Raw genomic sequence first — 9,679 nt, forward strand, 5'->3', positions numbered from 1 at the left:
CAATTTTGATTTTTTTTTTTTTTTTTTTTACATTTAAGTGACTCAATTTAAAGACAAATTCATCTTTCCGACGGTGAAATATCCCTTTAACTTTTTATTGCACTTATGATAACAAGCGTAGCTGTTGTCAACTCAAGTCATCGTCTAATTTCTGTCTCGTCTCCGGTATACGTGTGTGTGAATAACTGTGTGTGTGTGTGTGAGAGAATAACTGTGTGTGCATCAGCTGCGGGGAGAACATATAGAATGTTTAGGCCCTGCAGCTTGGCACAACAATCTGAATTGTTTTGCACAGCCTTTCACTGTACATTTTGTTGGTAGATGTTGGTTCAATTCAGTTTATTTATGAAAGGGGATAATGCTTATTAATAAAACGCATTATTTTACATGGGTCAAAAATGCCTTTTTTTTAAATTAAAGGAACAAAAAGGAAGACAAGACAAGCAAAACAAAACTTCACAGAAGCAGAAGGATATACAACAAAGCAAAGCAACAGACTATAAGGAAAAAAATGAGAACAGACACAGCTGTTAAGAACCCTACAAGCAGTACTGGTAGGAAACTAGGAGGAATCAAGAAGTAAAATTATTTTTTGTTGACATTGCAAACTATCAGTATACATGCATTATAAATATTTTTTTGTTATCACATTCGTTTTTTATATAGTTAGGAAACACAACAGATTACAAACAGTACACTAAGACAGAGAACGCATCCCAGGGCCAAGACAAAATCAATAAAAAATAAACAGAGAGAAAAGACGGGAGGGAGGGAGACAAAACAACACACGGAAAAACAGACACACACAGATCAAGCTGGGCAATATATCAATATTATATCAATATCGTGATATGAGACTGGATAGTGTCTTGGATTTTGGATATCCTAATATTGTGATATGACATAAGTGTTGTCTTTTCCTGGTTTTAAAGGCATTATATCCACATTACCGATGATTATTTATAAAAAATCTCATTGTCTAAATATTTTGTGAAAGCACCAATAGTCAACACTACAATATCATTGCGGTCTCGATATCAAGGTAATTGGTCAAAAATATCAATATTTGATTTTCTTCATTTCACATTTCATATGGATTACATGGATTAAATAAACTGACAACATAAATTATACCACTTAGATTTCTCAAGGACGCACACACACAATCTCAACTGATATCTTCCAGACAGCTGGTCTCGTTTTCTTTTCTCTCACTTTTTTCTCTGTAGTGGTGCACAAGGCTCGCGATGTCCGCGCTATTCTCAGACATGCACTCACAATCACACCTGATAGACAACCCTTTGTACAAAACTAAAGTATTGAGCCAATTTTGTAAAATGTAAGGAGTAGAAAATACCGATAATTGTGTTAAAATGCTAGGAGTAAAAATAAAAATTTGCCTAATAGTAAAGTAGAAATATTTGAAAAATCTACCTAAGTACAGTAACAAAGTAATTTAACTTTGTTACTTCCCATCTCTGCTAGGTAGAGATGGTCCGATACCATTTGTTTTGCTTCCTGATACGGATGCGGCGGGATACTGAGCCGATACCAGTGAGTCATATATTTTATTATGTTTTAACAGCTGTATACTACTATTCCTGTATGCATGGGATATGATTTCTATCTTTATTGTTGGTCTGGCTCAGGTTAAATTCTTTGTGAAACAATAGCAAACAAACGATAAACGCCTCAGAACTTTATATCCACTGATATTCCATACATGTTTGATCATTTATGTAGATAATATTTCACATCTTTCACACTAATAACTGTAACATGCAAACATTGATTTCAGAAGGTTTTCAATTTTAAATTTCTCCGGGGGCCACTGCACCTTCGGAACACACGTTACTCACTCAATACACCTGCAATCCCTCTAATTTACGGTTCTTTCATAACAAAAGTATACTGTCCGCCCTCTTTGACAACCAATGCATTGGGTTTATGAATAGTTACAGTATGTGTGCCCACAATTTAAAAGTCCATTAGCGCTACTCATGTCTCCTGCGTTTGGGGCCGTGCGACAATCCAGTGATAGCACCGTAGCTCCTGTGTGTCTTTATTAAAGGTTAACTGAAACAAAAATGTGGCATTACAAAAAAAACATAACTAAACTAATACTGTAATGTCTGTTTGCAAAACTAACAAATAAAATGATTAAGTAAATGTCCTTAGTTTTAGTCTTTGTCAATGTCTTTCATAGAGCAAATAATGTTTCAGAGTTGACATTTCCCATAGACGTGTAGTTTCCAACTGGGAACCCAGAATTACCGACATTCCATGTCAAATTGAACAATTGGATGTCTAGGTACAGGGCATGGATGTTTGGGTACAGGGCATGGATGTTTGGGTACAGGGCATGGATGTATGGGTACAGGGCATGGATGTATTGGTACAGGGCATGGATGTATGGTACAGGGCATGGATGTATTGGTACAGGGCATGGATGTTTGGGTACAGGGCATGGATGTATGGGTACAGGGCATGGATGTATGGTACAGGGCATGGATGTATGGGTACAGGGCATGGATGTCTGGGTACAGGGCATGGATGTATTGGTACAGGGCATGGATGTATTGGTACAGGGCATGGATGTTTGGGTACAGGGCATGGATGTCTGGGTACAGGGCATGGATGTATGTGTACAGGGCATGGATGTCTGGGCACAGGGCATGGATGTCTGGGTACAGGGTATAGATGTCTGGGTACAGAGCATGGATGTATGGGTACAGGGCAGGGATGTATGGGTAAAGAGCCAAGCAGCATGACTGAGACAACCGCAGGCGACCCAATAGTTGCTGGTTAGTACATATGCAAGAATACCAAAAGCGAGGGGGTGGGGGGTAATATGTGGATTAATACTGGGATGTAGGGCTGGGTGATATGGAGAAAATCAAATATCACAATATTTTGGACCAAATACCTTGGTATCAATACAACAAAAATATTGTGGTGTTGACTATTGGTGCTTTCACAAAATATTTACACAGTGAGATTTTTAATAAATAATCATCAGTAATGTGGATATAATGACTAATGCATCCTTTAAAACAGGGAAAAGACAACACTTATGTCATATCGCGATATTCAAAATCTAAAACGATATCTAGTCTCACGATATCAATATAATATCAATATATTGCCAAGCTCTACTGGGATGTCTACACAACTGAGTGGGTTGACTGACTTTAAAAAGTTTGTCACTTTACTTAAACCAAAGTTCAAAACACCTGCTCATGTCTGTCTTCTTTAGTCTGCTGATGTTTAGGTGTTTTTCTGGAACAAGTCAAACACATTCTGTATTTACTGCAGCATCTTGTGTTGACTGTTAAATATCTGTGCTCATCATTATATGTACATTGTTTGTACTGGCGTTATTTTTGAATACATTGTGATTACATATTTCTAAAATTGTATGATGTTTTTGTTGAGTTAATATTACACAATGCTTTTTCTGACCTTTTTGAATCTTCCGCCCAATAACCCATATTACAAAAAAAGACTAAGTCTAATGAAAACTAAACTAAAACTAAGCATTTTCAAAAAATAAACTAGAAAACCCGCTTAAACAACAAATTAAAACTAAACTGAATTTGAAAACAAAAAGTCAAAACGAATTAAAATTAAAACTAATGACAAATGCTAAACTATAATAACCTTGGTCTTTACACCAACAGCTGATTGCTAACGTCCTTTAGCATAGCAGAAAGTCTAAGCTACAAGCTCCTCATCCCCTCACGCCAGCTCCTTACGTCCCAATCGTTCGGTGGCTTTCAAACAAAGTTCCAAAATTTTGGAGCCAGAGTCTGCGCAGTAGAGATTGGGTGGGGGAGTTGTGGTATCCAAATCCCGCCCATACACCTGCTCTGCCAATTGCGAAGCAATCCCAGCTGTCAACCATTAGGTTTCAAACTGTTTCTATAGCATTAAATAATTGATCAGTAAAAATGAACGCTACTTGAGGGGCTCTTTATTTTTTTTGGTTTGGTCCATGTCCCATATGCTAACATGGAAGGGGCAGGGCTTACGACCTATACTGCAGCCAGCCACCAGGGCACGATCCAGATGTTCTGGCTTCACTTACACAGTCTATGCATCTACCTCTGGTTCTACTGTAAAAACACCTTTTTTGTCAGTAAAATATTACTTTGTTTTCCTTTTCAAGATGAATACCTCTGAAAATGTTTATATGAATTATTTAATTAACCTTTGGTTGATATGGGTCAGTACAGTCCAAGAATAGTTTCATATCAACTGTTGTTGAATATAAGGGAGTGCCTTTGAGTAAATTTCATCTGAAAAAAACCAAACCCAAGAAATCACTTGCTGCTCCCCTAAAGGGCAAGTGAAAACTGTAAATGATCAATGGAAAACAGTGTGATGTACAACAAAATTGTTGAGCAAATTAAGATCAAACTTATGTATTAATTGACACTATTATTAACTGTATTTATCACGCCTTTTTTTTTGTAGTTGCGGTCCATAACTCCACAGGCTGGGTGCTATGGCCTGTGAGAGGCTGTGCGTTAAAAGGAGGGGCTATGTGAAGCTGGAAGTTGGTTGGCGGCGGAGGGCAGAGTCACTGTCAGGAACTGGGTAGCAACAGCAGCCCAATACCTCTGGCTTGATGTCTGTGGGAGGAGGCGACAAAGCTCACTGGATGAGCTTGTAGACAGAGTTGGTCTCTAACAGCGGCCCGGCATCAGGCCTCCTCACATGGAGCCTACAGGTCTGTTAAGGACTGGAGAACCACCGGCTGCTGCAGTCCAGCATTAAGGAGCCTGGCTGACTTTAAATCACACAAAACAAAGCCTGTATTCCTTTAGGAGGTAGTGATATGTTCTTTAGGGGGCACAACACACCCAATGATGTTAAATTACTATGCCTAGTTGCCCGAGTGCTGAAGTGGAAATCCTGTATTATTTATCATCAACAAGCAGTGTGTCACACTGGATACTGCTGTGATGCATGCATCAAACAGTAGGATTGGCTCTGTATAATTAGATGATCTCCCTGTGGAGGCTGAGGAAGACAAAAGGCACCAGTCCCAGTGAGCTGTGATAATCTACAGGGCCTACTGGAAGATAGCAAGCTGCCTTGCTTATTACACTCAAACAAATGGCATGCAGGAATGCAGAGGCAGGCAGCATGACATTCTGCAGACCAGGGACCTGTAGGCAATACAAAATGGTAGTCGTGTTGTGCTGCTTACCTGCTGTGGGCTGCTTGTCCTCCACACTATGACAGGCTGTTGCAGTCCACATAAAGTGTGGGCTCCACCTGGCTGTTCACACACAAAGACGAATAGCTAGAAACAAGTGGTAAATAAGAAGCAGCACCTGACGGTGTAACTGTGCCAATGGTCCAAATCTTCGTAAAAGGGGCTTTTCGGAAGCCTGTTGCGGACTCCCTTCATAAAGCAAAGGGTTTAAAGAGCCCACCGCTGCGTTTCCTCTTTTTTCTGGTGCATGTCATGTCTCCGTATTTTTTTTTTTTTACAAAAGCTCCGAGTAGCAGCACGGGATGTGGGTTCATCCCCATTCAGCCTAGTATTCCCAGCCTTGGTATTCTAAACGCAAGCGGTGGTACCATACCCGCCGCGCTTCCTTTCGCATTGTTCCAGTCAAGCCAAGATAAACCTCATGTTTGCTGTTCATGAAATCCTTTAGCATGCCTAAACAACCCAAGGCTTACAGGTCATAAAGGAATCCGTTAGCTAGCTAACATACTGAGGCCATAAAAGCCCCGAGCGGGCAGGGCTGCGGGATATGACACCGAGGCCAATCCTCATTGTGTCCCGCCGCAGCCCGTCAGCAGCCGGGCAAGTCCTACACAGCCGGGCAATGTGTGCAATAAGGTCCCAGATGAAAGGCTGCTCCGACGGTGTCACTGGCAGGTGTTCGCGCGGTTTGACTCGGAACAGAAAGCGGAGGGTTGGCCAGGTTTGGGGAAGAGACGCAGCATCCACTCGTCAGAAGAGGCAACTGCTGCTGGGCTGATTCTAATCCTGTCTGAATGCTCCATGACAGGGGCGGCCGAAGCGTTTTGGGGGATGAGGGCAGACCCTCCCCACCAAGAGCACATTGTGATGACTAATGGCTCATTATTTAAATATTTTTTATTTAAAAAATCCAATTTGACTTGATGCTATTTGAAGTAATAGGCTACTAATAGCCTACTAGAACATGCATTAAAATAAACAATTTACCAAAAATCCAGGTAAAAATCAGAGTTTGTGCAGCGTTCACCAAAGTCCTCAATTTATCATCAGGGTTTTAAAAAGTATGCCGTCCACACATGAAGCGTGATCTCAGCTCTAAGATTTAAGGATAGTGCTTGACCACGCCACACTGGGACTTCCACCCAGGGAAATCTCACAATATTTGACATGAAGGCGACATTTGCTATAAAAAGACACAATCATGTTGTTTCAATAAAGAAACAAATTAACACAAGAACCGATCCTACTCCAGACCCGTAGCCAATATATGAACACACACACACACACCTATCTAATATGTGAACACACATGGACACACCTACCAAATATATGAACACACAGACACACCTACCTAATATATGAACACACACACACACACCTAGTACAACTATAAGCCGTATACATAAATTTGGGTCTTTGGCTCAACAGCATTCAGTGGCTTTATTTTAAGCTACTTCAACAAATGTAGTCAATTTAAACAAAGTCACTAAAATGCTGTCTGGGTTGACCTCTCTTCCTTTTCCCTTGGGCATTCCTTGCAAGAGTCTGGTGATATTGGAAGCTGGTTTGCTAAGGGAATGCCCTAACCATCTCCAGCGTCCTTGGATGATTGTCATCTGCTAGCAGTTGGTTTGTGCCCAGCAGAGACTGTGGCTGTGTCTCAAATCGCGCACTTCCCTTAGTGCACTTACAGAAGTACACTTCGTGCACTACGTACTGTCTTGCATAGTGCGTAAATTTTGACAGAGGAGTGTTGTCTCAAATCGCGCACTTCCATGTGCACTTACCGAAATGACGATCACATTTCATCCCTTCTTCTTCTGTACATTGGGATTTCACCAGGGAGAGCATTCCAGTCTGCTGCTGTGTTTCGCGAAAAATAATTCCTGCTTTGTTTTTGATATTTTAACAAAAATAAATGTGATATATTTATTTGCTCCGTTCACGCCAGAATGACGACTGCAACCCGGCCGTCATGTCACCCCCCCCATTAGCTGAAACAGACCACACAACTGTATCGTAATATTCGTTCTTGTTACTGCACTCTTAATTCATTAATTATACCCATTCTTTGCAGTCCACTCTTTTAAGTATATACTTATGTTTGCTCTAAACAGTAAAGTATATCATTCATTACGTTACTGTTCATTTTAATGCTCAACGGTTTCATGAGGACATTGTTGCCCATAGATAAGACTGTTGTTATGAAGCATTACCCCTTACAACTTACCTATAGACAAACCATCATTACATCTTTATAAAGTTGTATTTGTTCTAAATGGTCTTCATACAGTGACATACAATAGTGAAAGCAAAGGTAACAGAATTGACATTTAAATAGACCCATTCCTTTATATTCATATATGTTTGCTACAGTCATGCAACGTGTAATACAAAAGATAACAAAGTTAAATACTTTAATTAATTTTTTTAAATGTGCTTGTAGTTCTGCAGGCTCCCCCACCGTAGCTAGTCTGATGGGGATAGGGACCTGAGGGGGGAGCAGATTCTCCAGGGGATCCTTCTACGTCTGATGCCATCGTCACCCCTAATGACGGACCTTTATTCCTGTTGTCCCTGAAGAGACGGGTTATGCAGGATAATCATCAGGGGAGGCAGAGATACAGGATATACATCAGGTGGAGGCAGAAACAGTGGATACGTTTTAACATTACGCTACTGTTAACGTTACTGGCAATCAGCTGATCGCTATTTCGCTGAGCTAACGCTCACGTCGGATTATGTACAACTTGTTAAGATCATACATCTAACACTAAAATCGTCTACAATGGGACAAAAGTTTAACACAAACAACAGTATACTACAACACATGTAACGTTAGCTTATAACTTATTTGCCAACATGGTTAAACTGCCGCTGTTAGCTAAGGTTGGCTTGCTAGCACGTCAAATTACGGTACTAATAAACGTTATAATTCGTGGTACAAAAATGATTATCGACTGTAAAATTAACCAAATATATATTTACAAGTGGCTTATATGTATAGCAAAAAGACTCACGTTCAACTTTGTATTGCTCCGTCGGTCTCGCTATCGCGTCTTCGGCCGCCGCTGTCAAAAGTTTTTCAACTCTTGTTAGCTCCGCCCCTTCCGCTACGTAGACAAGATGGCGACCGTTGAGTGTGGAAAGTGTCCATCCATCTACACTTAACTTTGTGACCGGTTTGAGTGCACCATCCGGGTATTTTAAGTACACTTCATTTGACCGCACTTCGACAATGTGAACGCACTATGTACTCAAATAGTTAGTATTTAGTACAGAAGTGCGCGATTTGAGACACAGCCTGTACTTCCTGCGCCAGCTCAGGAAGCTCAACCTGCCTAAGGAGCTGCTGGTCCACTTCTACACAGCCATCATCCAGTCTGTCCTCTGCACGTCCATCACTGTCTGGTTTTGGTCTGCCACCAAAAAGGACAGGAGCAGACTACAACGGACAGTTAGGACTGCAGAAGATCATCGGTGCCAACTGCCCCTCCGTCCGACTTATACACCTCCAGAGTCAGGAAACGGGCAGGAACCATCACTACAGACCCATCTCACCCCGGACCAAACCTGTTCCAGCTTCTCCCTCTGGTAGGCGCTACAGAGCACTGTACGCCAAAACCAACAGATTCAGGAACCGTTTCTACCCACAAGCCATCTCTCTGATGAACAGCTGACTTCTGACCCACAGTGTCAGGTTCGTTCTGGTCAAAACACTGTACACTGTCTATACAGCACCTGTATTATTCCACTTATTAGTATTACTCATCATTCCCACTCTCACTCTCAATTATGTATTTTATTATTTATTCATCATTCATTTCCTATTTTTCAGAACGTGTTCATATGTTCTACTGTTCATATTGTAATAAATAAACATAATCTATTTTTCCCAGTACCCTTGCACTACGCACATTTAAATAATTGTATTGATCTCTTCATTGCACTCATGCCTCTATATTGTTTTTGTTTAGAGTATGTATATTGTGTATATATTAGTGTGTATATTTCTGTTTTGGTTGATATGTATGTGTAAGCACAGTGTGAGTAACAATGCTCCAAAGACAAATTCCTCGTATGTGTCCTCATACCTGGCGAATAAAGCTGATTCTGATTCTGATTCTGATTGCTGATGGTATCAGGACAACGGATCTTACACTGGTGTACATACTATACACAGTCTATTAAAAGAACTGCATTCTGCAGCTGCATCAAAAACTTGCTCACTCAGAAATATTAGCACATAATTTCCAATATTAGAGGAAGTATGTTCTTAATCACAACATAAGTGATTGTGTCTAAAAGCTTTGTACTGATTGGCAGTAAGTGCCTTTGGTACAACTTTTTATTAAGCATGGGGTCTGGGGGTCCTTCCCCAGGAATATATTACTGCCCATGGCGCCCCGTGCAGTTGGGGGTCCGGTGCCTTGCTCAAGAGCACCTTGGCAGTGC

General features: G+C 40.8%; 1 protein-coding gene across 1 annotated transcript in view; it reads right to left on the bottom strand.

The window, feature by feature from the left end:
* The window catches only part of gpr173 (G protein-coupled receptor 173), a 78,994-nt gene extending 72,945 nt beyond the window's left edge, over positions 1 to 6,049 (bottom strand). Inside the window, exon 1 of the mRNA XM_032521404.1 lies at positions 5,216 to 6,049. The gene's annotated coding sequence lies outside the window, so the exon portion shown is untranslated. The remainder of the gene's footprint in view (positions 1 to 5,215) is intronic.
* Positions 6,050 to 9,679: the final 3,630 nt, after the last annotated feature.

This window comes from Etheostoma spectabile, chromosome 7 (genome assembly GCF_008692095.1).
Source record: "Etheostoma spectabile isolate EspeVRDwgs_2016 chromosome 7, UIUC_Espe_1.0, whole genome shotgun sequence".
Lineage (NCBI taxonomy): Eukaryota > Metazoa > Chordata > Actinopteri > Perciformes > Percidae > Etheostoma > Etheostoma spectabile.